The sequence below is a fragment of the Pristiophorus japonicus genome, chromosome 9 (genome assembly GCF_044704955.1).
Source record: "Pristiophorus japonicus isolate sPriJap1 chromosome 9, sPriJap1.hap1, whole genome shotgun sequence".
In the NCBI taxonomy this organism is placed as follows: Eukaryota; Metazoa; Chordata; class Chondrichthyes; family Pristiophoridae; genus Pristiophorus; species Pristiophorus japonicus.
In genome coordinates, this window is record NC_091985.1 from 203,081,326 (window position 1) to 203,103,836 (window position 22,511).

The 22,511-nt window shown below is 48.7% G+C and overlaps 3 non-coding genes and 1 pseudogene across 3 annotated transcripts; 2 read left to right on the plus strand and 2 right to left on the minus strand.

Annotated features, from left to right (window-relative positions):
- Window positions 1–686: 686 nt before the first annotated feature.
- LOC139274454 (U5 spliceosomal RNA) lies at window positions 687–799 on the minus strand. Its single transcript, XR_011595512.1, has one exon. It is a non-coding gene; the product is annotated as a U5 spliceosomal RNA (small nuclear RNA).
- A 3,721-nt stretch (window positions 800–4,520) lies between these two features.
- Window positions 4,521–4,751, minus strand: LOC139274376 (U2 spliceosomal RNA; annotated as a pseudogene).
- A 7,975-nt stretch (window positions 4,752–12,726) lies between these two features.
- Window positions 12,727–12,840, plus strand: LOC139274440 (U5 spliceosomal RNA). The gene has a single exon (XR_011595498.1). It is a non-coding gene; the product is annotated as a U5 spliceosomal RNA (small nuclear RNA).
- A 7,381-nt stretch (window positions 12,841–20,221) lies between these two features.
- LOC139274462 (U5 spliceosomal RNA) lies at window positions 20,222–20,335 on the plus strand. Its single transcript, XR_011595520.1, has one exon. It is a non-coding gene; the product is annotated as a U5 spliceosomal RNA (small nuclear RNA).
- The last annotated feature ends 2,176 nt before the right edge of the window (window positions 20,336–22,511 follow it).

The window sequence follows — 22,511 nt, forward strand, 5'->3', positions numbered from 1 at the left end:
AGTAGGTTGGGCCTCTACTCATTGGAATTCAGATGAATGAGAGGTAATGGTATTGAAACGTATAAAATTATGAGGGGGCTTGACAAGGTGGATGCAGAGAGGATGTTTCCACTGATGGGGGAGACTAGAACTAGAGGGCATAATCTTAGAATAAGGGGCCGCCAGAGATGAGAAGGAATTTCTTCTCTCAGAGGCTTATAAATCTGGAATTTGCTGCCTCGGAGAACTGTTGAAATTTGGACATTGAATAAATTTAAGACAGAAATAGACAGTTTCTTGAGTGATAAGGGGAGCGGGCGGGGAAGTGGAGCTGAGTCCATGATCAGATCAGCCATGATCTTATTGAATGGCGGAGCAGTCTCGAAGAGCCGTATTACCTACTCCTATTTCTTATGTTTAGCTCTGTCAAGCCTGTCTGGTGGCTGGTGTGCAAAGACCACCACACGTGAAAAAAATCCACACACAGGCATCTTCCCACGCTCCAAGATTGAGTTCGGGATCTGGAGTTTTAAGATTCTTCTGAAAGCTGGCGACCTCCAGATGGGCAAGTTAACTCCCACAAACAAGTGCTTTACTACGACATTCACAACTACAACAAGTAGAACCAATAGCCAAATCATCAGAACCTGTATAAAGCCACACCTACTACATAACGCAAAGATCAGTCTGTTTTTGAACAATTAGATAGCCCACAAAAACAGGGCTTCGAAAAATTAATTAAAACTCTGAATGTTACTCTCCACGGAAATCTTTAGTAAAAGGCGAAAGATTTATACGATCTGAAGAGAAACCAGAGGGTACTGATTATTCCCGCGCAGCTCCTCGCCCACAAGCGACGGCTTGCCTCTTTTACATTAGGCTGAGCCGCTAGAACTAACTTCTAGAAAAAATATATTACCACAAATCAATACAGCGCGAGGGAAAGTAACTGAAAACTTCAGTGTCCATGAAAATCAGTTAAACCTGAAGTTTATTTTAGTTTCTTGCTAAGTATTATGTAGAACATTGTGGGAATGTAAATGAGCTTGAGCTTTGTGCGGACTGGGTTTACAGTGACGTGTCCAATTCTTCGGTACAACTTTACTTCGGGTTTTTATTCTCTCTCGGTGTGTTTGAAGCTTAAGGTAAACATTTTGGATCAGTGCGGTTTCTGCTCGTGAGCAAACGTGTTTTAGTTCATACAGGAAGTCATTAACACAATGAGAGCAGACACAGAGCTCAGAGCCGTGCACTGTCCACGTCTAGTATCCATTTCACTGATTTCAATGATATAAACCAGACTTGTTGATGTATTGGTCTGAATACTTTTTTTAAATTTCAAAATATACTTTATTCATATAAAAATTTGTACAGTACATTCAAAAGCAGTTCAGTACATTTAGCTGCGGTCAGCAATCCCATACACTACATTTGCGTGCTGACGGCAGTTCCGTTCGATACATTTCTTTGCACTGTTTTTTTTATTTCAAAATATACTTTATTCATTAAAAAAAATCTGTACAGTATATTCAAAGGCATTTCAATACATTTAGCTGCGGTCAGCAATCCCATACACTATTATTTGGGTGCTGACTGCAGTTCCGTTCGTTACATTTCCTTGTTTTCCAGTTCAAGTGCAATTCGGTCCAATACGGGATACATTGTAGTACATTCAAACAAATTACATTTCATGTGTCACTATACAGTACACGGAATGAGTGATGGTACATTTACATTTTTCTTTTCAACATGCATTTCGCAACAGACCTTGCATTGTACATGGCACTACATCGGTGTTTACAGATCATGGCGCTCCATGTACACAAAAAGTAAATTACAAATACAGCCCGAGGGGGGTTTTGTACTGATTCCTGCCCCCAGCTTTTCCGTGGCAGAAGGGCTTTAAACTGTGGCCCTTCCCTACCGTGCCTTTGCGGCGACTGCATCAATTTTAAGTGCGTCCCTCAGCACGTAATCCTGGATCTTGGATTGCGCCAGTCTGCAACACGCAGACATGGTCATCTGTTTGCTCTGGAAAACCAGCAAGTTTCAGCAAGACCAAAGAGCGTCTTTGACCGAGTTGATGGCCCTCCAGCAGCAGGTGATGTCTGTCTCGGTGTGTGTCCCTGGGAACAGCCTGTAGAGCACAGAGTCCTGTGTTACGGAGCTGCTTGGGATGAACCTCGACAGCAACCACTGCATCTCTTTCCAAACCTGCCTTGCGAAGGCGCAATCCTGAAGGAGATGGGTGACAGTCTCGTCCGCCATTTCCTTGCACTGGTCGTCCTCTACCGTGGGAGTGTTTCGACCCGGGGACTGGTGCAGTGTTGTCAGAAAGTCTGATATGTCCTCTGCACTGTCCTCGCCTGGTGTTGGTGGTTCCCTCTTTTCATCAGTCGCAGCGATCTCGAGCTGGTGTGCTGCGATCGCTGCGTCGCTCCCGATATTCCGGAGGTGGGGTGTGCTGGGCACTTCACTGCTCCCGTTATCCCGGAGCTGGTCTGTGTTGGTCGCTTCTTTGCTCCCGGTGTTCCGGAGCTCGTGTGCGCTGGGTGCTTCGCTGCTCCCGGGTTTCCGGAGCGGGGCTGTGCTGGTCACTTCACTGCTCCCGGTCACCTGTGGCTGTGGGTTGGCGTATTGCCTCTTGTTCTGGTGGCGGTAGTGAGGGGCTTTGTCTCGCCTTTCATCATCAGACGAGCTGCCGTCGCTGCTGTCTGTTGTGGACGTTAGCCGCGTCTTCCCTTTCATTTCTGCAGGGGCCCTTTCTTGCCTGTTCTCCTTACGCTTGTAGGCCTTTTTCTTGACGGTCTCCCATCCCGCTTCATCATCTGCTGTCTCCTCATTCCTGGACTCAGTGCGCTGGGGGAGAGCTTCACTGCTGGGTACTGGTGTCTCGCAGCTCGTCGTAGCAGGCTTCTCTTCCTCCCTGACTTGTTCCGAGTCCACGAGGGTGATTGCTTCTTTGCTCAGGGCACTGGTCGGGGGGAGGGTGTAGGTCTCCTCTGGAACATTGTGTTCCTCAGCTTCCTCCTCCTCTCGTGCAATGTTCTTTGCTGCCTGTGCATAGCTGAAGCTGTGTTTGGGGCAGTTTTTGGAAAGGTGCCCAGCCAGACCACAGAGGTTGCAGCACTTGGTCTCCTTACAGTCCTTTGTCTGGTGGCCTTTGTTCTTGCAGTTTCGGCAGATGACAGTTTTGCAGCTTGCCGCCACATGGCCTGCCTTCCCGCAGGTCCAGCACACGTTGGGTTGGCCAGCGTACACCATGTAGCCCCGAATTCCTCCGATGGCAAAGCTGGAGGGGGGTGAGGTGCAGGATGGTTCCGCTGGCATCCACTTTCATGGTGACCTGGATCTGGCGTTGGTCCAAATCCCGTACAAGTCTTTCAGGTCGCTGGTGCCATTGCAGGTAGTGAAGGAACTCCCATAGTACTGTTAGGGAGGGAGTTACATGATTTTGACCCAGCGCCGATGAAGGAACAGCGATATATTTCCAAGTCAGGATGGTGTGTTACTTGGAGGGGTACTTGGAGGTAATGGTGTTCCCAATCGCCTACTGACCTTGTCCTTCTAGGTGGTAGAGGTTGTGGGTTTGGGAGGTGCTGCCAAAGAAGCCTTGGTGAATTGCTGCAGTGCATCTTGTAGATGGTACACATGACAGCCACAGTATGTCGGTGATGGAGAGTGTGAATGTTTAAGGTGGTGGATGGGATGCCAATCAAACAGGCTGCTTTGCCCTGGATAGTTTCGAGCTTCTTGAGTGTTGTTGCAGCTGCACTCATCCAGGCAAGTGGAGAGCATTCCATCACACTCCTGACTTGTGCCTTGTAGATGGTGTAAAGGCTTTGGGAAGTCAGGAGTTGAGACACTTGCCGCAGAATGCCCAGCCTCTGACCGGCTCTTGTTGCCCACATTATTTATTTGGCTGGTCCATTTAAATTTCTGGTCAATGGACTCCTAGGATGCTTATGGTGGGGAATTCGGCGATGGTAATGCCATTGAATGTCATGGGATGATGGTTAGACTCTGGCTTGTTGGAGATAGCACTTGTGTGGCATGAATATTACTTACCACTTATCAGCCCAAGCCTGAATCTCATCCAGATCTTGCTGCATGTGGGTATGGACTGCTTCATTATCGGAATAGTTGCGAATGGCATTGAACACTGTGCAGTCATCAGCAAACATTCCCACTTCTGATCTTATGATGGTCATAGGGAAGGTCATTGATGAAGCAGCTCAAGATGATTGGGCCTAGGGCACTGCCCTGAGAAACCCCTGCAGCTATCTCCTGGGGCTGTGATGATTGTGTCGCAGGCCCAATCTGGCAGCTATGTCCTTCAGGACTCAATCAATCCTTGCTACTCTCAGTGCTTCTTTCAAGTAGTGTTCAACATAGTGGGGTACTGATTTTTTTTTTTATTTATTTTTTTTTTTTTTAATTTATTCGTGTCCAATCGTTACAATTCTTTGTCAAACGCCAGAGGTCACCCTGCACCAGTCAAAGGATCACTCTGCACCAATGCTCTTAACCAAAAGGCCGAGAGCCACTGCACCGTTCCTGGAAGTACTGCAATACCAGGTTCGTGCCATGGAGGTGGATGGGTCAGGTCCCCCACACACCTCCGTGGAGGTGGATGGGTCAAGCCATCCCACCCACCTCCTGTTTACAAAAATGTAAGCATATACCTTCCTGACTAGGGAGGAACCACCCGGAGGTCATGGTGGCTGGTCAGGTTAGTTATGCAGATCTTAGCCAAAAGGCCGAGAAGCGAGTACTGATTCACCAGCTGAGGGAGAACGGTAGGTGGTAATCAGTAGGAGGTTTCCTTGCCCATGCTTAGCCTTTCTTTCCCTGGTGGACCGCCTCGGTATAAATGTCTGTTCTGGTGTGTTGGCTGTGCCCTCGCTGGGCTGGCATGTTGTTGGCCCTGCAGGGCTGCTAGGTGAGCCTGGCCTTGCTGGGCTGTTAGGTGACCCTGGCCTTGCTGGGCTGTTGGGCATGATGGATTCGATTTTCTGGTCTGGCGTGTAGTCATTGATCCTTTGGGTGTGTGTTGTGGGCTTGAAAAAGGTGATGTCTGCTACGGGTTGTTCAGGGCAGTCTGTGAACTGCAGCCACGTTTGGTCCAGATGCTTTCTGCAAATTTGTCCATTGTCTAGTTTGACTACAAACACCCTACTCCCTTCATAGCTATCACCGTGCCCGCGATTCACTTGGGACCATGTCCATAGTTTAGCACATACACAGGGTCATTCAGATCAATTTCCAGTGACACAGTGGCACGACCATCGTTTACATTTTGTTGCTGCCGCCTGCTCTCTACCTGATCATGCAGGTTGGGGTGAACCAGCGAGAGTCTGGTTTTAAGTGTCCTTTTCATGAGTAGCTCAGCCGGGGGCATGCCTATGAGCGAGTGAGGTCTTGTGCGGTAGCTGAGCAGTATTCAGGACAGGCGGGTTTGGAGTGAGCCTTCTGTTACTCATTTAAGGCTCTGTTTGATTGTTTGCACTGCCCGCTCTGCCTGCCCATTGGAGGCTGGTTTAAACGGAGCCGAGGTGATATGTTTGATCCCATTGTGGGTCATGAATTCTTTAAATTCGGCACTGGTAAAACATGGCCCGTTGTCACTGACCAGTATGTCAGGCAGGCCGTGGGTGGCAAACATGACCCTCAGGCTTTCGAGGGTGGTGGTGATGGTGTTTCCCGACATTATTTCACAGTCAATCCATTTTGAAAAAGCATCCACCACCACCAGGAACATTTTACCGAGAAACGGGCCCGCATAGTCGACATGGATCCTTGACCAAGGTCTGGAGGGCCTGGACCACAAACTTAGTGGTGCCTCTCTGGGCACGTTGCTCAACTGAGCACATATGCTGCATTGCCATACACAGGACTCTAAGTCAGAGTCGATACCGGGCCACCACACGTGGGACCTGGCTATCGCTTTCATCATTACTATACCCGGGTGTGTGCTGTGAAGATCCGAGATTAACATCTCCCTGCCCTTTTTTGGCAGCACTACTCAGTTACCCCACAACAGGCAGTCTGCCTGAATGGACAGCTCGTCCTTTCACCGCTGGAATGGCTTGATTGCCTCTTGCATTTCACCTAGGATGCTGGCCCAGCTCCCATGCAGTAAACAGTTTTTTACTCGGGACAGCAGAGGATCTTGGCTGGTCCAAGTCCTAATCTGGCAGGCCGTGACAGGTGATTTATCATTTTCAAACGCTTCCATGACCATCAACAAGTCTGCGGGCTGCGCCATTTCCACCCCCGTGTTGGGCAATGGTAGCTGACTGATAGCATCCGCGCAGTTCTCAGTGCCTGGCCTGTGGCGGATGGTATAGTTATACGCTGATAGTGCGAGTGCCCGCCTTTGTATGTGGGCTGAGGCATGAGTATTTATCCCCTAGTTTTCAGAGAACAGGGATGTGAGGGGCTTGTGATCAGTTTCCAGCTCAAATTTGAGGCAAAACAGGTACTGATGCATTTTCTTTACCCTGAACACACACGCTAATGCCTCTTTCTCAATCATGCTGTAGGCCCTCTCGGCCGTAGACAAGCTCCTGGAAGCATAGGCGACAGCTTGCAACTTCCCCTCAACGTTAGCTTGTTGTAATATACACCCAACTCCATACGACGATGCGTCACATGCTAGCACAAGTCTTTTACATGGGTTATACAATACAAGCATCTTGTTGGAGCAGAAAATGTTTCTGGCTTTCTCAAAAGCAATTACTTGGTTTTTTTCCCCATACCCAGTTCTCACCTATGCGCAATAACACATGTAGGGGCTCTAAAAGGGTGCTTAACCCCAGTAGGAAGTTACCAAAATAGTTGAGAAGTCCCAGGAACGACCGCAGCTCCGTGACGTTCTGTGGCCTGGGTGCATTCCTGATAGCCTCTGTCTTGGCATCTGTGGGCCGAATGCAATCCGCCGCGATCTTTCTCCCCAAAAACTCCACTTCTGTTGCCATGAAGATGCATTTCAACCTCTTCAGCCGCAGCATATGCGATCCAGTCGCTGGAGGACCTCCTCCAGGTTTTGTACGTGCTTGGCGGTGTCCCGACCCATGACCAATATGTTGTCCTGAAAGACCACCATGTGTGGTACCGACTTGAGTAGGCTCTCCATGTTTCTCTGGAAGATCGCTGCAGCCGACCGAATTCCAAATTGGCATCTGTTGTAGATTAATAGTCCCTTGTGCGTGTTGATGCAGGTGAGGCCCTTTGAAGACTCCTCCAGCTCCTGCATCATGTAGGCTGAAGTCAGGTCGAGCTTGGTGAATGTCTTGCCTCCTGCCAGCGTCACAAATAGGTCATCTGCCTTAGGTAGTGGGTATTGGTTCTGTAGCAAGAAACGATTAATAGTTACTTTATAATCATCGCAAATCCTGACCGTGCCATCACTTTTGAGTACTGGAACAACCAGGCTGGCCCACTCACTGAATTCCACAGGGGAGATGATGCCCTCGCGTTGCAGCCTGTCCAGCTCGATTTCCACTCTCTCCCTCATCATGTGAGGTACCACTCGCGCCTTGTGGTGAATGGGTCAATCCTCTGGGACCAAGTGGATCCGCACCTTCATCCCAGAAAAGTTTCCAATGCCTGGCTCAAAAAGGGAAGGAAATTTGTTAAGAACCTGGAGGTGGGTGGGTGGATTGACCCATCCACCTCCACGGAGGTGTGTGGGGGGCCTGACCCATCCACCTCCATGGCACAAACCTGGTATTGCAGTACTTCCAGGAACGGTGCAGTGGCTCTAGGCCTTTTGGCTAAGAGCATTGGCGCAGAGTGATCCTTGATGTGTGCAAGGTGACCTCTGGCGTTTGTGATTTGACAAAGAATTGGAAAGATTTGCAACGAATTTTAAAAAAAACTTTTGGCTAAGAGCATTGGCGCAGAGTGATCCTTGATGTGTGCAAGGTGACCTCTGGCGTTTGTGATTTTTTTATTTTTTATTTTATTTATTTATTTATTTATTTATTTATTAAATTCGTACCAATCGTTCCAATTCTTTGTCAAATCACAAACGCCAGAGGTCACCTTGCACACATCAAGGATCACTCTGCGCCAATGCTCTTAGCCAAAAGGCCTAGAGCCACTGCACCGTTCCTGGAAGTACTGCAATACCAGGTTCGTGCCATGGAGGTGGATGGGTCAGGCCCCCCACACACCTCCGTGGAGGTGGATGGGTCAAGCCATTTGACAAAGAATTGGAAAGATTGGCAACGAAAAATAAAAAAAATTTGTTAAGAACCTGGGTACATTACGCCTCATCAACATGTGATAGCGTTCGGATGTCATCCCAGTTCCAGCGGATTTTGCCCAGCCAGCTCCTTTCAAGCAGTGTGGGGCCATCGCCTGGTTCAATCCAGAGTGGCAGTTCATGCACTGTGCCCTCGTAGGTGACCTTGACCATGGCGCTGCCCAGGGCAGATGATAAGCTCTTTGGTGTACGTTCTCAGTTTTGTGTGGATGGGGCTCAGGGCTGGTCTGATTGCCTCATTGCACCACAGTCTCTCAAACATCTTTTTACTCATGATTGATTGGCTTGCACCAGTGTCCAATTCCATGGCTGCAGGTAAGCCATTCAATTTTACGTTTAGCATTATAGGTAGACATTTCGTCGAAAATATGTGCACCCATGTACTTCAGCATCTGCCTCCTCTCTCTGAGGCTCGAAATTGCTTTGATCCACCATGGACCGATCTTCCTCTGCCACGAGGTGGTTAGCAGGTTTTGCAGAGTTTGGAGCTCGTTTGCAAGCTCGTTGGAGGTGCCCCATTGTTCCACAGCTCTTGCAAACATACTCTTTGAAGCTTCATGAATAGGCTGAATTCAAGCCTCCACAATGCCAACAAGGTGTGAATTGCCTTGCATTCATCCTTTGTTGGGGACTCTGAGTCATCTGGGCCACCTGAGGCCTGCTGGCAGTTGCAGACTCGTGGGTTCTGCCCTGCACATTTCTGCTCGCATACACAGTTCCAGTTAATTTATGAACATTGCTCGCACTTGTGTGCTGAGAGATTTGTTTGCTGTTATCACTGGTGGACATAAATGCCTGTGCTATCGCAATGGCCTTACTGAGGGTCGGTGTCTCTACAGTCAAAAGTTTTCATAGGATAGTCTCGTGGCCAATGCCCAGTACAAATAAGTCTCTGAGCATTTGCTCCAGGTAGCCATCAAACTCACATTGTCCTGCAAGTCGCCTTAGCTCGGCAACGTAGCTCGCCACTTCCTGACCTTCAGATCGCTGGCACATATAGAACTGATACCTCGTCATCTGCATGCTCTCCCTCGGGTTAAGATGATCCCGAACCAGTGTACACAGCTCCTCATATGACTTATCTGTGGGTTTCACAGGAGCCAGAAGATTCTTCAAGAGGCTGTAGGTCGGTGCCCCACAGACTGTGAGGAGAACTGCTCTCCTTTTTTCAGCGCTTCCTTCTCCGTCCAGCTCCTTGGCTACAAAGTACTGGTCTAGCCATTCGACAAAGGCTTCCCAGTGGCCTTTTGGCTAAGATCATGCGTAACTGACCTGACAGGGGAGTAACCATGACCCCAACGTGGTTCTCCCTGGATCAGGAAGGTGATTCTCCTATGCTTTTTGGAAATAGGAGGTGGGTGGGGTGTTTTGACCCATCTACCTCCACGGAGGTATGTGGGGGGCTTGACCCATCCACCTGCATGGCACGAACCTGGTATTGCAGTACTTCCAGGAACAGTGCAGTGGCTCCAGGCCTTTTGGCTAAGAGCATTGATGCAGAGTGATCCTTGATGTGTGCAAGGTGACCTCTGGTGTTTGTGATTTGACAAAGAATTGGAAAGATTGGCAACGAATAAAAAAATGTTTAAAAAAAAAATAAAAAAATTCCCAGTCCTCACCCTCTGAGAATTTCTCCAGGATTCCCACAATTTGCTGCATCTTTGCGTTGTATTCGTATTCTTGCCGCCAGTTATTGTGTTCCTAACACAGATGAGGCTGCACAGAGGGAGGTTAAAGTAACAGTGACCTCAGTCTTTAATAAGACACTCCAAAGTGAGGAACAGGTCTTAGAGGCTGGCTTATTTACAGTGCTCCCAAGGGATGCTGGGATCCCTTGGGACTTCAGGGGATGAGCTCCCTGGTGGTGGAACATGGGAGTGCATGCTTTACAGATACACAGCAGAAGGAAAGGTAACTTTGACGGTATGAGGCGTGAATTGGCTAGAATAGACTGGCAAAGGATATTTAAAGGGTTGACGGTGGATAAGCAATGGCAAACATTTAAAGATCACATGGATGAACTTCAGCTCTTGTACATCCCTGTCTGAAATAAAAAAATAAAATGGGGAAGGTGGCTCAACTGTGGCTAACAAGGGAAATTAAGGATAGTGCTAAAACCAAGGAAGAGGCAAATAAATTGGCTAGAAAAAGCAACAAACCTGAGGACTGGGAGAAATTTAGAATTCAACAGAGGAAGACTAAGTGTTTAATTAAGAGGGGGAAAATAGAGTACGAGAGGAAGCTTTCAGGGAACATAAAAACTGACTGCAAAAGCTTATATAAATATGTGAAGAGAAAAAGATTAGTGAAGACAAACGTAGGTCCCTTGCAGTCAGATTCAGGTGAATTTATAATTGGGAACAAAGAAATGGCAGACCAATTTAACAAATACTTCGGTTCTGTCTTCACGAGGGAAGACACAAATAACCTTCCGAATGTACTAGGGGACAGTGGGTCTAGTGAGAAGGAGAAACAGAATGGTATCCTTATTAGGCGGGAAATTGTGTTAGGGAAATTGATGGGATTGAATGCCGATAAATCCCCGGTGCCTGATAGTTGAACATTTTCCAACAGTCTATCGACTCTGGATCAGTTCCTATGGACCTGGAGGGTAGCTGATATAACACCACGTTTTAAAAACGGAGAGAGAGAGAAAACGAGTAATTATAGACTGTTTAGCCTGACATCAGCAGTGGGGAAAATGTTGGAATCAATCATTAAGGATGAAATAGCAGCGCATCTGGAAAGCAGTGACAGGATCGGTCCAAGTCAGCATGGATTTATAAATGAGAAATCATGCTTGACGAATCTTCTGGAATTTTTTGACTGTCGAACTCGTTTAGCAGAACGTCTCATCGCTAGAGCTTTCACACAAGCACCAAGACGTAGCTTGGTTGGCGGTGAGGAGGGCCTTACCCATCAGAGCGTTCATGCACAGCCGACGTCTCAGCAACATGGCACGGTGCCCCCGAGTCGGCTGCGGGGCGGACAAGACTGTCACGCATCTCCTTCAGGATTGCGCCTTCGCAAGGCAGGTTTGGAAAGAGATGCAATGGTTGCTGTCGAGGTTCATCCCGAGCAGCTCCGTAACACGAGATTCTGTGCTCTACTTGCTGTTCCCAGGGACACACACCGAGACAGACATCACCTGCTGCTGGAGGGCCATCAACTCGGTCAAAGACACTCTTTGGTCTTGCCAAAACTTGCTGGTCTTCCAGAGCAAGGAGACGTCCACATCTGCGTGTTGCAGACTGACGCAAACCAAGATCCAGGACTACGTGCTGAGGGACGCACTAAAAATTGGTGCAGCCGCCGCAAAGGCACAGTGGGGAAGGGCCACCATTTAAAGCCTTTCTGCCACGGCAAACCCTGGGGCAGGAATCAGTTCAAAACTCCCCTCGGGCCGTACTTGGAACTTCTTTTTTGTGTACATGGAGCACCATGATCTGTAAACACCTATGTCGTGCCATGTACAATGCAAGGTCTGTTTCGTAATGCACGTTGAAAAGAAAAAAAAATTTAAATGTACCGTCACCCATTCCGTGTACTGTATAGTGACACATGTAATGTAATTTGGCGAATGTACTACAATGTATCCCGTATTGTACCGAATTGTACTTGAAATGAAAAGCAAGGAAATGTATCGAACGGAACTGCCGTCAGCAGCCAAATGTAGTGTGTGGGATTGCTGACCGCAGCTAAATGTACTGAACTGCTTTTGAATGTACTGTACAAATTTTTATATGAATAAAGTACATTTTGAAATTTAACAAAATTCAGACCAATACAGTAACAAGTCTGGTTTATATCATTGAAATCAGTGAAATGGATACTAGACGTGGACAGTGCATGGCTCTGAGCTCTGTGTCTGCTCTCATTGTGTTAATGCTTCCTGTATGGGTGGGTGGGGTGGCTTGACCCATCCACCTCCATGGCACGAACCTGGTATTGCAGTACTTCCAGGAACGGTGCAGTGGCTCTAGGCCTTTTGGCTAAGAGCATTGGCGCAGAGTGATCCTTGAATGCGCCCAAGGTGACCTCTGGCGTTTGTGATTTGACAAAGAATTGGAACGATTGGCTACGAATTTCAAAAAAAAACTAAAACACGTTTGCTCACGAGCAGAAACCGCACTGATCCAAAATGTTTACCTTAAGCTTCAAATCACACCGAGAGAGAATAAAAACCCGAAGTAAAGTTGTACCGAAGAATTGGACACGTCACTGTAAACCCAGCCCACACAAAGCTCAAGCTCATTTACATACCCACAATGTTCTTCATAATACTTAGCAAGAAACTAAAATAAACTTCAGGTTTAACTGATTTTCACGGACACTGAAGTTTCCAGTTACTTTCCCTCGCGCTGTATTGATTTGTGGTAATATATCTTTTCTAGAAGTTAGTTCTAGCGGCTCAGCCCAACGTTAAAGAGGCAAGCCGTCGCTTGTGGGCGAGGAGCTGCGCGAGAATAATCAGTACCCTCTGGTTTCTCTTCAGATCGTATAAATCTTTCGCCTTTTACTAAAGATTTCCGTGGAGAGTAACATTCAGAGTTTTAATTAATTTTTCGAGGCTCTGCTTTAGTGGGGCTGTCTTATTGTTCAAAAACAGACTGATCTTTGCGTTATGTAGTAGGTGTGGCTTTGTACTGGTTGCGATGACTGCTGATGATTTGGCTATAGGTTCTACTTGTAGTTGTGAATGCCGTAGTAAAGCACTTGTTTGTGGGAGTTAACTTGCCCACCTGGGGGTCGCCAGCTTTCAGAAGAATCTTAAAACTCCAGATTCCGAACTAAATCTTGGAGCGTGGGAGGATGCCTGTGCGTGGATTGTTTTCACGTGTAGTGGTCTTTGTACACCAGCCACCAGACAGGCTTGACAGAGCTAAACATAAGAAATAGGAGTAGGTAATATGGCTCTTCTTCTGCTCCGCTATTCAATAAGATCATGGCTGATCTGATCATGGACTCAGCTCCACTTCCCCACCCGCTCCCCTTATCACTCAAGAAACTGTCTATTTCTGTCTTAAATTTATTCAATGTTCAAATTTCAACAGTTCTCCGAGGCAGCAAATTCCAGATTTATAAGCCTCTGAGAGAAGAAATTCCTTCTCATCTCTGGCGGCCCCTTATTCTAAGATTATGCCCTCTAGTTCTAGTCTCCCCCATCAGTGGAAACATCCTCTCTGCATCCACCTTGTCAAGCCCCCTCATAATTTTATACGTTTCAATACCATTACCTCTCATTCATCTGAATTCCAATGAGTAGAGGTCCAACCTACTCAACCTTTCCTCATAAGTCAACCCCCTCATCTCTGGAACCTTCTCTGAACTGCCTCCAAAGCAAGTATATCCTTTCGTAAATATGGAAACCAAAACTGCACGCATTATTCCAGGTGTGGTCTCACCAATACTCTGTATAACTGTAGCGCAGTTCTAATCAACGGGTGGGAAACTGAAAGCTTTCTGATCAGATCTGGAGTCAGGCAAGGCTGTCCTCTCTCGTCTGTCTTGTTTGTGTGTTGTATCGAGCCCTTTGCCGGGTCCATTAGGAAGGATGCGGGCATTAGAGGGGTGACGATCCCAGGCAGCGGAGGCGCTCAGGTTAAGACCTCTCTGTATGTGGATGATGTGGCCATCTTTTGCTCGGATCCGCAGTCGGTCCGCAGATTGCTCACAATCTGCAACCAGTTTGAACTGGCCTTGGGAGCGAAGGTCAATCGCAGCAAAAGTGAGGCCATGTTCTTTGGCAACTGACCGATCCTTTATCCACTTCACCGTTAAACCAGATTACCTGAAGGTGTTGGGAATATAGTTCGGAGCGGATGGGGCATGCGCCAGAAACCTGGAAGAGCGTATCGTCAAAGTGATGCAAAAACTGGGATGGTGGAAGCTGCGCTTCCTCTCCATGGCAGGAAAGAACCTGGTCATCAGGAGTGAGGTGCTCTCGGGTTTGCTGCATGTGGCACAGGTCTGGCCCATCTCTCGCTCCTGTGCCACGGCAGTCACCCGGGCCGTCTTCCACTTTGTCTGGAGGTCCAAAATGGAGCGTGTCCGCAGAGATACAATGTACAAATCTCTGGACAGTGGAAGAAAGGATGTTCCGAACGTGGCCCTCATCCTGATGGCCACCTTTGTGTGCGGCTGCATCAAGCTGTGCACAGACCCCCAGCACGCAAACACCAAGTGTCACTACGTGCTGAGTTTCTACCTGTCCCCATTGTTGCCTGTCCACCTGTCCTTCGTGGAAAAGTTTTTCACAAAAAACCCCTTTGACCACAAGGCCATAAAACAGTGGTCAGCACGTAACATCCTGGACGCCCTACGAAAGAAGCCGAGGGTGGACCCTGTCGGGTGGTTCGCTGAGCGGACTGTCGAACTCGTTTGGCAGAACGTCTTATCACCAGAGCTTTCACACAAGCACCAAGACGTAGCTTGGTTGGCGGTGAGGAGGGCCCTACCCGTCAGAGCATTCATGCACAGCCGACGTCTCAGCAACACGGCACAGTGCCCCCGAGTCGATTGCAGGGCGGACGAGACTGTCACCCATCTCCTTCAGGAATGCGCCTTCGCAAGGCAGGTTTGGAAAGAGATGCAGTAGTTTCTGTCGAGGTTCATCCCAAGCAGCTCCGGAACACAAGTCTCTGTGCTCTACGGACTGTTCCCAGGGACACACACTGAGACAGACATCCCTGCTGCTGGAGGGTCATCAACTCAGTCAAAGACGCTCTTTGGTCTTGCCGAAACTTGCTGGTCTTCCAGAGCAAGGAGATGTCCATGTCTGCGTGTTGCAGACTGGTGCAATCCAAGATCCAGGACTACGTGCTGAGGGACGCACTTAAAATTGGTGCAGCTGCCGCAAAGGCACGGTGGGGAAGGGCCACAGTTTAAAGCCCTTCTGCCACGATAAACCCGGGGGCAGGAATCTGTTCAAAACTCCCCTCGGGCCGTACTTGTAACTTCTTTTTTGTGTACATGGAGCACCATCATCTATAAACACCTATGTAGTGCCATGTACAATGCAAGGTCTGTTTCATAATGCACGTTGAAAAGAAAATATGTAAATGTACCATCAGCCATTCCGTGTCCTGTATAGTGACACATGTAATGTAATTTGTCGAATGTACTACAATGTATCCCGTATTGTACCGAATTGTACTTGAAATGAAAAGCAAGGAAATGTATCGAATGGAACTGCTGTCAGCACCCAAATGTAGTGTATGGGATTGCTGACCGCAGCTAAATGTACTGAACTGCTTTTGAATGTACTGTACAAATTTTTATATGAATAAAGTATATTTTGAAATTAAAAAAAAGACCAGTATGCCAGCCCAGGTGAAGTAGACTTTTACTTTGAAAATCTATGTTTGCAGGAACCGGCCACTGGACAGGTCTCCAACGTAAAGGACAGTTTATTTGAAATGTAAATGTTTTGAACTGTAACCTGTAACTTAAACATAGATTTAAAAATTGCATCTATTAACGTGCGTAGCGTAAAATCCACTACACGATGTGTTTCCACCTTGGGCTACCTCGCCAAGGTCAAAGCAGACCTGCTGTTCTTGCAGGAGTGCAGGCTGCTGCACTTCAGCAGTTACCGGCAGTGGTCACGATGGTGGGCCCATGGACCATCCATATGGTCAGGAGGCAACGACTGCTGGTCTTCCGGCCTAGGCATTCTGCTGTGGGGAGGCCACTTCACCATCACTGAAGTTAAGGAGGTGGTGGGCATCCGCCTCCTCGTAGCAGATGTAATGTACAAAAATTAACGTGTATGTCTCACCTCTCAGAAGCGAGTGGCTGGCCCTCTTCCAGCAGCTCACACTGCTGCTGGCGACGACCAGGCCGGTCATTCTGGGTGGTGACTTCAACTGCATCATCGATGCGGCTGGACGATCCAGCAGAGCCGACAGCAAACTGGACGCCACGTCCAAACTCCTGATTGATGCTGTAAAAGACGCCAAGCTGTGCGACATCTTCAGCAACCCTGCAGACGGAGCACCACGCAGATACACCTGGCCGAGACCAGACGGGTCCGTCCGTTCCAGAATAGACTTCCTGTTTGTGTCCCACACGCTCAAGGTCAGATCCACCGATGTCACACTGGTGTTCTTCTCTGACCACTGCCTCCTACTGGCCGACTTTTGCCCACAGGAAAACCAGAAAGTTGGCAGAGGGATATGGAAGCTGAACGTGAAACTGTTGACTCCGGAAAACGTGGAGGAACTCAAGAGGGATTACAAAGGTTGGAGAACCGTAAAACCCCTCTGCGATTCCCCGATGCACTGGTGGGAAACAATCAAGACAAACATCAAGAGGTTTTTCATCCGCAATGGTGTTCAGGAGGCGAGAGGGAGACAGAGGGAATTGTCCCAACTCCAGAAGAGCATGCAAAACCTGCTCCTGTTGCAGTCGATGGGAGTCGATGTCGCGGAGGAACTCGAAGAGGTGAAAGGCCAGCAAGTCTTGCTCTTTGTCTCAGAGTCCTCCAAAATCATTTCCGCTCCAGAGTCCGCTCCATCGAGCAGGATGAGACATGTTCGCGCTTCTTCTTCCAAAAGGTACACAGGGGGAGCTCTGTGATCACCAGCCTAAAGGGAGAAGACGGTTCTATGACGTTTTCGCAGCCTGACATGCTGAGTATCAGCAAATCCTTCTATGCCAGGCTGTACGACGTCAAGCCCACAGACCACACGGCCTCCCAGTCGTTCCTGTCGTCTATCACGGAGGTCCTAAACGACAGCGAGCAGGAGAGTCTGGACCACCCGCTAACTCTGGATGAGATGACAAAGGCCGTCTGGTCCCTTGCAACGAGTAAAACTCCCAGAAGCGATGGCTTACCGGTCGAGTTGTATTCGGCTCTGTGGGACTGGATGGGCCCAGACCTGCTGGAAGTGTACGAGGGTATGCTTCTGGCTGGCAGTATGTCAGAATCGATGAGGAAAGGCATCATCACCCTCATCTACAAGCAGAAGGGGGAGAGGGAGGAAATCAAAAACTGGCGGCCCATTTTACTGCTCAATGTGGACTACAAGATCCTGGCAAAGGTCATCGCCAACAGGCGCAAGTTTGCTCTTGAGCTGGTGATTCACCCGGACCAGAACTGTGCTGTCCCTGGCAGGAAGATCTCTGATAGCCTGGTGCTACTCAGGGATACGATCGCCTACGTGCAGGACAGTGGGGTGGACACCTGCTTAATCAGCTTAGAACAGGAGAAGGCCTTTGACAGGATATCGCACACGTACCTGATGGACGTGCTCTCCAAAATGGGGTTTGGGGCGGGTATCCGCAATTGGATCCAACTGCTCTACAGAGACATCAGTAGCGCAGTTCTAATCAGCGGGTGGGAAACTGAAAGCTTTACGATCAGATCTGGAGTCAGGCAAGGCTGTCCTCTCTCGTCTGTCTTGTTTGTGCGTTGTATCGAGCCCTTTGCCGGGAACATCAGGAAGGATGCAGGCATTAGAGGGGTGACGATCCCAGGCAGCAGAGGCGCTCAGGTCAAGACCTCCCTGTACATGGATGACGTAGCCATCATTTGCTCGGATCCGCAGTCGGTCTGCAGATTGCTCACAATCTGCGACCAGTTTGAACTGGCCTCGGGAGTGAAGGTCAATTGCAGCAAAAGTGAGGCCATGTTCTTTGGCAACTGGGCCGACCGATCCTTTATTCCCTTCACCATTAAGCCAGATTACCTGAAGGTGTTGGGAATATGGTTCGGAGCGGACGGGGCATGCGCCAAAAACTTGGAATAGCGTATCGCCAAAGTGAAGCAAAAACTGGAATGGTGGAAGCTGTGCTTCCTCTCCATGGCAGGAAAGAACCTGGTCATCAGGAGTGAGCTACTCTCGGGGTTGCTACACGTGGCACAGGTCTGGCCCATCCCTCGCTCCTGTGCCGCGGCAGTCACCCGGGCTGTCTTCCACTTTGTCTGGAGGTCCAAAATGGACTGTGTCCGCAGAGACACAATGTACAAATCTCTGGACAGTGGTGGAAAGGATGTTCCGAACGTGGCCCTCATCCTGAGGGCCACCTTTGTGTGCGGTTGCATCAAGCTGTGCACAGACCCCCGGTACACAAACACCAAGTGTCACTACGTGCTGTGGTTCTACCTGTCCCCTTTGTTGCGAAGAATGGGCCTGTCCACGCTGCCGCAAAATGCCCGCACCAGTTGGACCATGCCTGTCCACCTGTCCTTTGTGGAAAATTTTTCACAAAAAACCCATTTGACCACAAAGCCATAAAACAGTGGTCAGCACGTAAGGTCCTGGACGCCCTACGAAAGAAGGAGATGGTGGATCCTGTCGGGTGGTTCCCTGAGCAGACTGTCGAACTCGTTTGGCAGAACATCTCATCGCCAGAGCTTTCACACAAGCACCAAGACGTAGCTTGGTTGGCAGTGAGGAGGGCCCTACCCGTCAGAGCGTTCATGCACAGCCGACGTCTCAGCAACACGGCATGGTGCCCCCGAGTCGGCTGCGGGTGGACAAGACTGTCACCCATCTCCTTCAGGATTGTGCCTTTGCAAGGCAGGTCTGGAAAGAGATGCAGTGGTTGCTGTCGAGGTTCATCCCAAGCAGCTCCATAACACAGGACTCTGTGCTCTACGGGCTGTTCCCAGGGACACGCACCGAGACAGACATCACCTGCTGCTGGAGGGCCATCAATTCGGTCAAAGACGCTCTTTGGTCTTGCCAAAACTTGCTGGTCTTCCAGAGCAAGGAGACGTCCACATCTGCGTGTTGCAGACTGACGCAAACCAAGATCCAGGACTACGTGCTGAGGGACGCACTAAAAATTGGTGCAGCTGCCGCAAAGGCACAGTGGGGAAGGGCCACCCTTTAAAGCCCTTCTGCCACGGTAAACCCTGGGGCAGGAATCAGTTCAAAACTCCCCTCGGGCCGTACTTGGAACTTCTTTTTTGTGTACATGGAGCACCATGATCTGTAAACACCTATGTCGTGCCATGTACAATGCAAGGTCTGTTTCGTAATGCACGTTCAAAAGAATTTTTTTTTTAAATGTACCGTCACCCATTCCGTGTACTGTATAGTGACACATGTAATGTAATTTGGCGAATGTACTACAATGTATCCCGTATTGTACCGAATTGTACTTGAAATGAAAAGCAAGGAAATGTATCGAACGGAACTGCCGTCAGCAGCCAAATGTAGTGTGTGGGATTGCTGACCGCAGCTAAATGTACTGAACTGCTTTTGAATGTACTGTACAAATTTTTATATGAATAAAGTACATTTTGAAATTTAACAAAATTCAGACCAATACAGTAACAAGTCTGGTTTATATCATTGAAATCAGTGAAATGGATACTAGACGTGGACAGTGCACGGCTCTGAGCTCTGTGTCTGCTCTCATTGTGTTAATGCTTCCTGTATGGGTGGGTGGGGTGGCTTGACCCATCCACCTCCATGGCACGAACCTGGTATTGCAGTACTTCCAGGAACGGTGCAGTGGCTCTAGGCCTTTTGGCTAAGAGCATTGGCGCAGAGTGATCCTTGAATGCGCCCAAGGTGACCTCTGGCGTTTGTGATTTGACAAAGAATTGGAACGATTGGCTACGAATTTCAAAAAAAAACTAAAACACGTTTGCTCACGAGCAGAAACCGCACTGATCCAAAATGTTTACCTTAAGCTTCAAATCACACCGAGAGAGAATAAAAACCCGAAGTAAAGTTGTACCGAAGAATTGGACACGTCACTGTAAACCCAGCCCACACAAAGCTCAAGCTCATTTACATACCCACAATGTTGTTCATAATATTTAGCAAGAAACTAAAATAAACTTCAGGTTTAACTGATTTTCACGGACACTGAAGTTTCCAGTTACTTTCCCTCGCGCTGTATTGATTTGTGGTAATATATCTTTTCTAGAAGTTAGTTCTAGCGGCTCAGCCCAACGTTAAAGAGGCAAGCCGTCGCTTGTGGGCGAGGAGCTGCGCGGGAATAATCAGTACCCTCTGGTTTCTCTTCAGATCGTATAAATCTTTCGCCTTTTACTAAAGATTTCCGTGGAGAGTAACATTCAGAGTTTTAATTAATTTTTCGAGGCTCTGCTTTAGTGGGGTTGTCTTATTGTTCAAAAACAGACTGATCTTTGCGTTATGTAGTAGGTGTGACTTTGTACTGGTTGCGATGACTGCTGATGATTTGGCTATTGGTTCTACTTGTTGTAGTTGTGAATGTCGTAGTAAAGCACTTGTTTGTGGGAGTTAACTTGCCCACCTGGGGGTCGCCAGCTTTCAGAAGAATCTTAAAACTCCAGATTCCGAACTAAATCTTGGAGCGTGGGAGGATGCCTGTGCGTGGATTGTTTTCACGTGTGGTGGTCTTTGTACACCAGCCACCAGACAGGCTTGACAGAGCTAAACATAAGAAATAGGAGTAGGTAATATGGCTCTTCTTCTGCTCCGCTATTCAATAAGATCATGGCTGATCTGATCATGGACTCAGCTCCACTTCCCCGCCCGCTCCCCTTATCACTCAAGAAACTGTCTATTTCTGTCTTAAATTTATTCAATGTTCAAATTTCAACAGTTCTCCGAGGCAGCAAATTCCAGATTTATAAGCCTCTGAGAGAAGAAATTCCTTCTCATCTCTGGCGGCCCCTTATTCTAAGATTATGCCCTCTAGTTCTAGTCTCCCCCATCAGTGGAAACATCCTCTCTGCATCCACCTTGTCAAGCCCCCTCATAATTTTATACGTTTCAATACCATTACCTCTCATTCATCTGAATTCCAATGAGTAGAGGTCCAACCTACTCAACCTTTCCTCATAAGTCAACCCCCTCATCTCTGGAACCTTCTCTGAACTGCCTCCAAAGCAAGTATATCCTTTCGTAAATATGGAAACCAAAACTGCACGCATTATTCCAGGTGTGGTCTCACCAATACTCTGTATAACTGTAGCGCAGTTCTAATCAACGGGTGGGAAACTGAAAGCTTTCTGATCAGATCTGGAGTCAGGCAAGGCTGTCCTCTCTCGTCTGTCTTGTTTGTGTGTTGTATCGAGCCCTTTGCCGGGTCCATTAGGAAGGATGCGGGCATTAGAGGGGTGACGATCCCAGGCAGCGGAGGCGCTCAGGTTAAGACCTCTCTGTATGTGGATGATGTGGCCATCTTTTGCTCGGATCCGCAGTCGGTCCGCAGATTGCTCACAATCTGCAACCAGTTTGAACTGGCCTTGGGAGCGAAGGTCAATCGCAGCAAAAGTGAGGCCATGTTCTTTGGCAACTGACCGATCCTTTATCCACTTCACCGTTAAACCAGATTACCTGAAGGTGTTGGGAATATAGTTCGGAGCGTATGGGGCATGCGCCAGAAACCTGGAAGAGCGTATCGTCAAAGTGATGCAAAAACTGGGATGGTGGAAGCTGCGCTTCCTCTCCATGGCAGGAAAGAACCTGGTCATCAGGAGTGAGGTGCTCTCGGGTTTGCTGCATGTGGCACAGGTCTGGCCCATCTCTCGCTCCTGTGCCACGGCAGTCACCCGGGCCGTCTTCCACTTTGTCTGGAGGTCCAAAATGGAGCGTGTCCGCAGAGATACAATGTACAAATCTCTGGACAGTGGAAGAAAGGATGTTCCGAACGTGGCCCTCATCCTGATGGCCACCTTTGTGTGCGGCTGCATCAAGCTGTGCACAGACCCCCAGTACGCAAACACCAAGTGTCACTACGTGCTGAGTTTCTACCTGTCCCCATTGTTGCCTGTCCACCTGTCCTTCGTGGAAAAGTTTTTCACAAAAAACCCCTTTGACCACAAGGCCATAAAACAGTGGTCAGCACGTAACATCCTGGACGCCCTACAAAAGAAGCCGAGGGTGGACCCTGTCGGGTGGTTCGCTGAGCGGACTGTCGAACTCGTTTGGCAGAACGTCTTATCACCAGAGCTTTCACACAAGCACCAAGACGTAGCTTGGTTGGCGGTGAGGAGGGCCCTACCCGTCAGAGCATTCATGCACAGCCGACGTCTCAGCAACACGGCACAGTGCCCCCGAGTCGATTGCAGGGCGGACGAGACTGTCACCCATCTCCTTCAGGAATGCGCCTTCGCAAGGCAGGTTTGGAAAGAGATGCAGTAGTTTCTGTCGAGGTTCATCCCAAGCAGCTCCGGAACACAAGTCTCTGTGCTCTACGGACTGTTCCCAGGGACACACACTGAGACAGACATCCCTGCTGCTGGAGGGTCATCAACTCAGTCAAAGACGCTCTTTGGTCTTGCCGAAACTTGCTGGTCTTCCAGAGC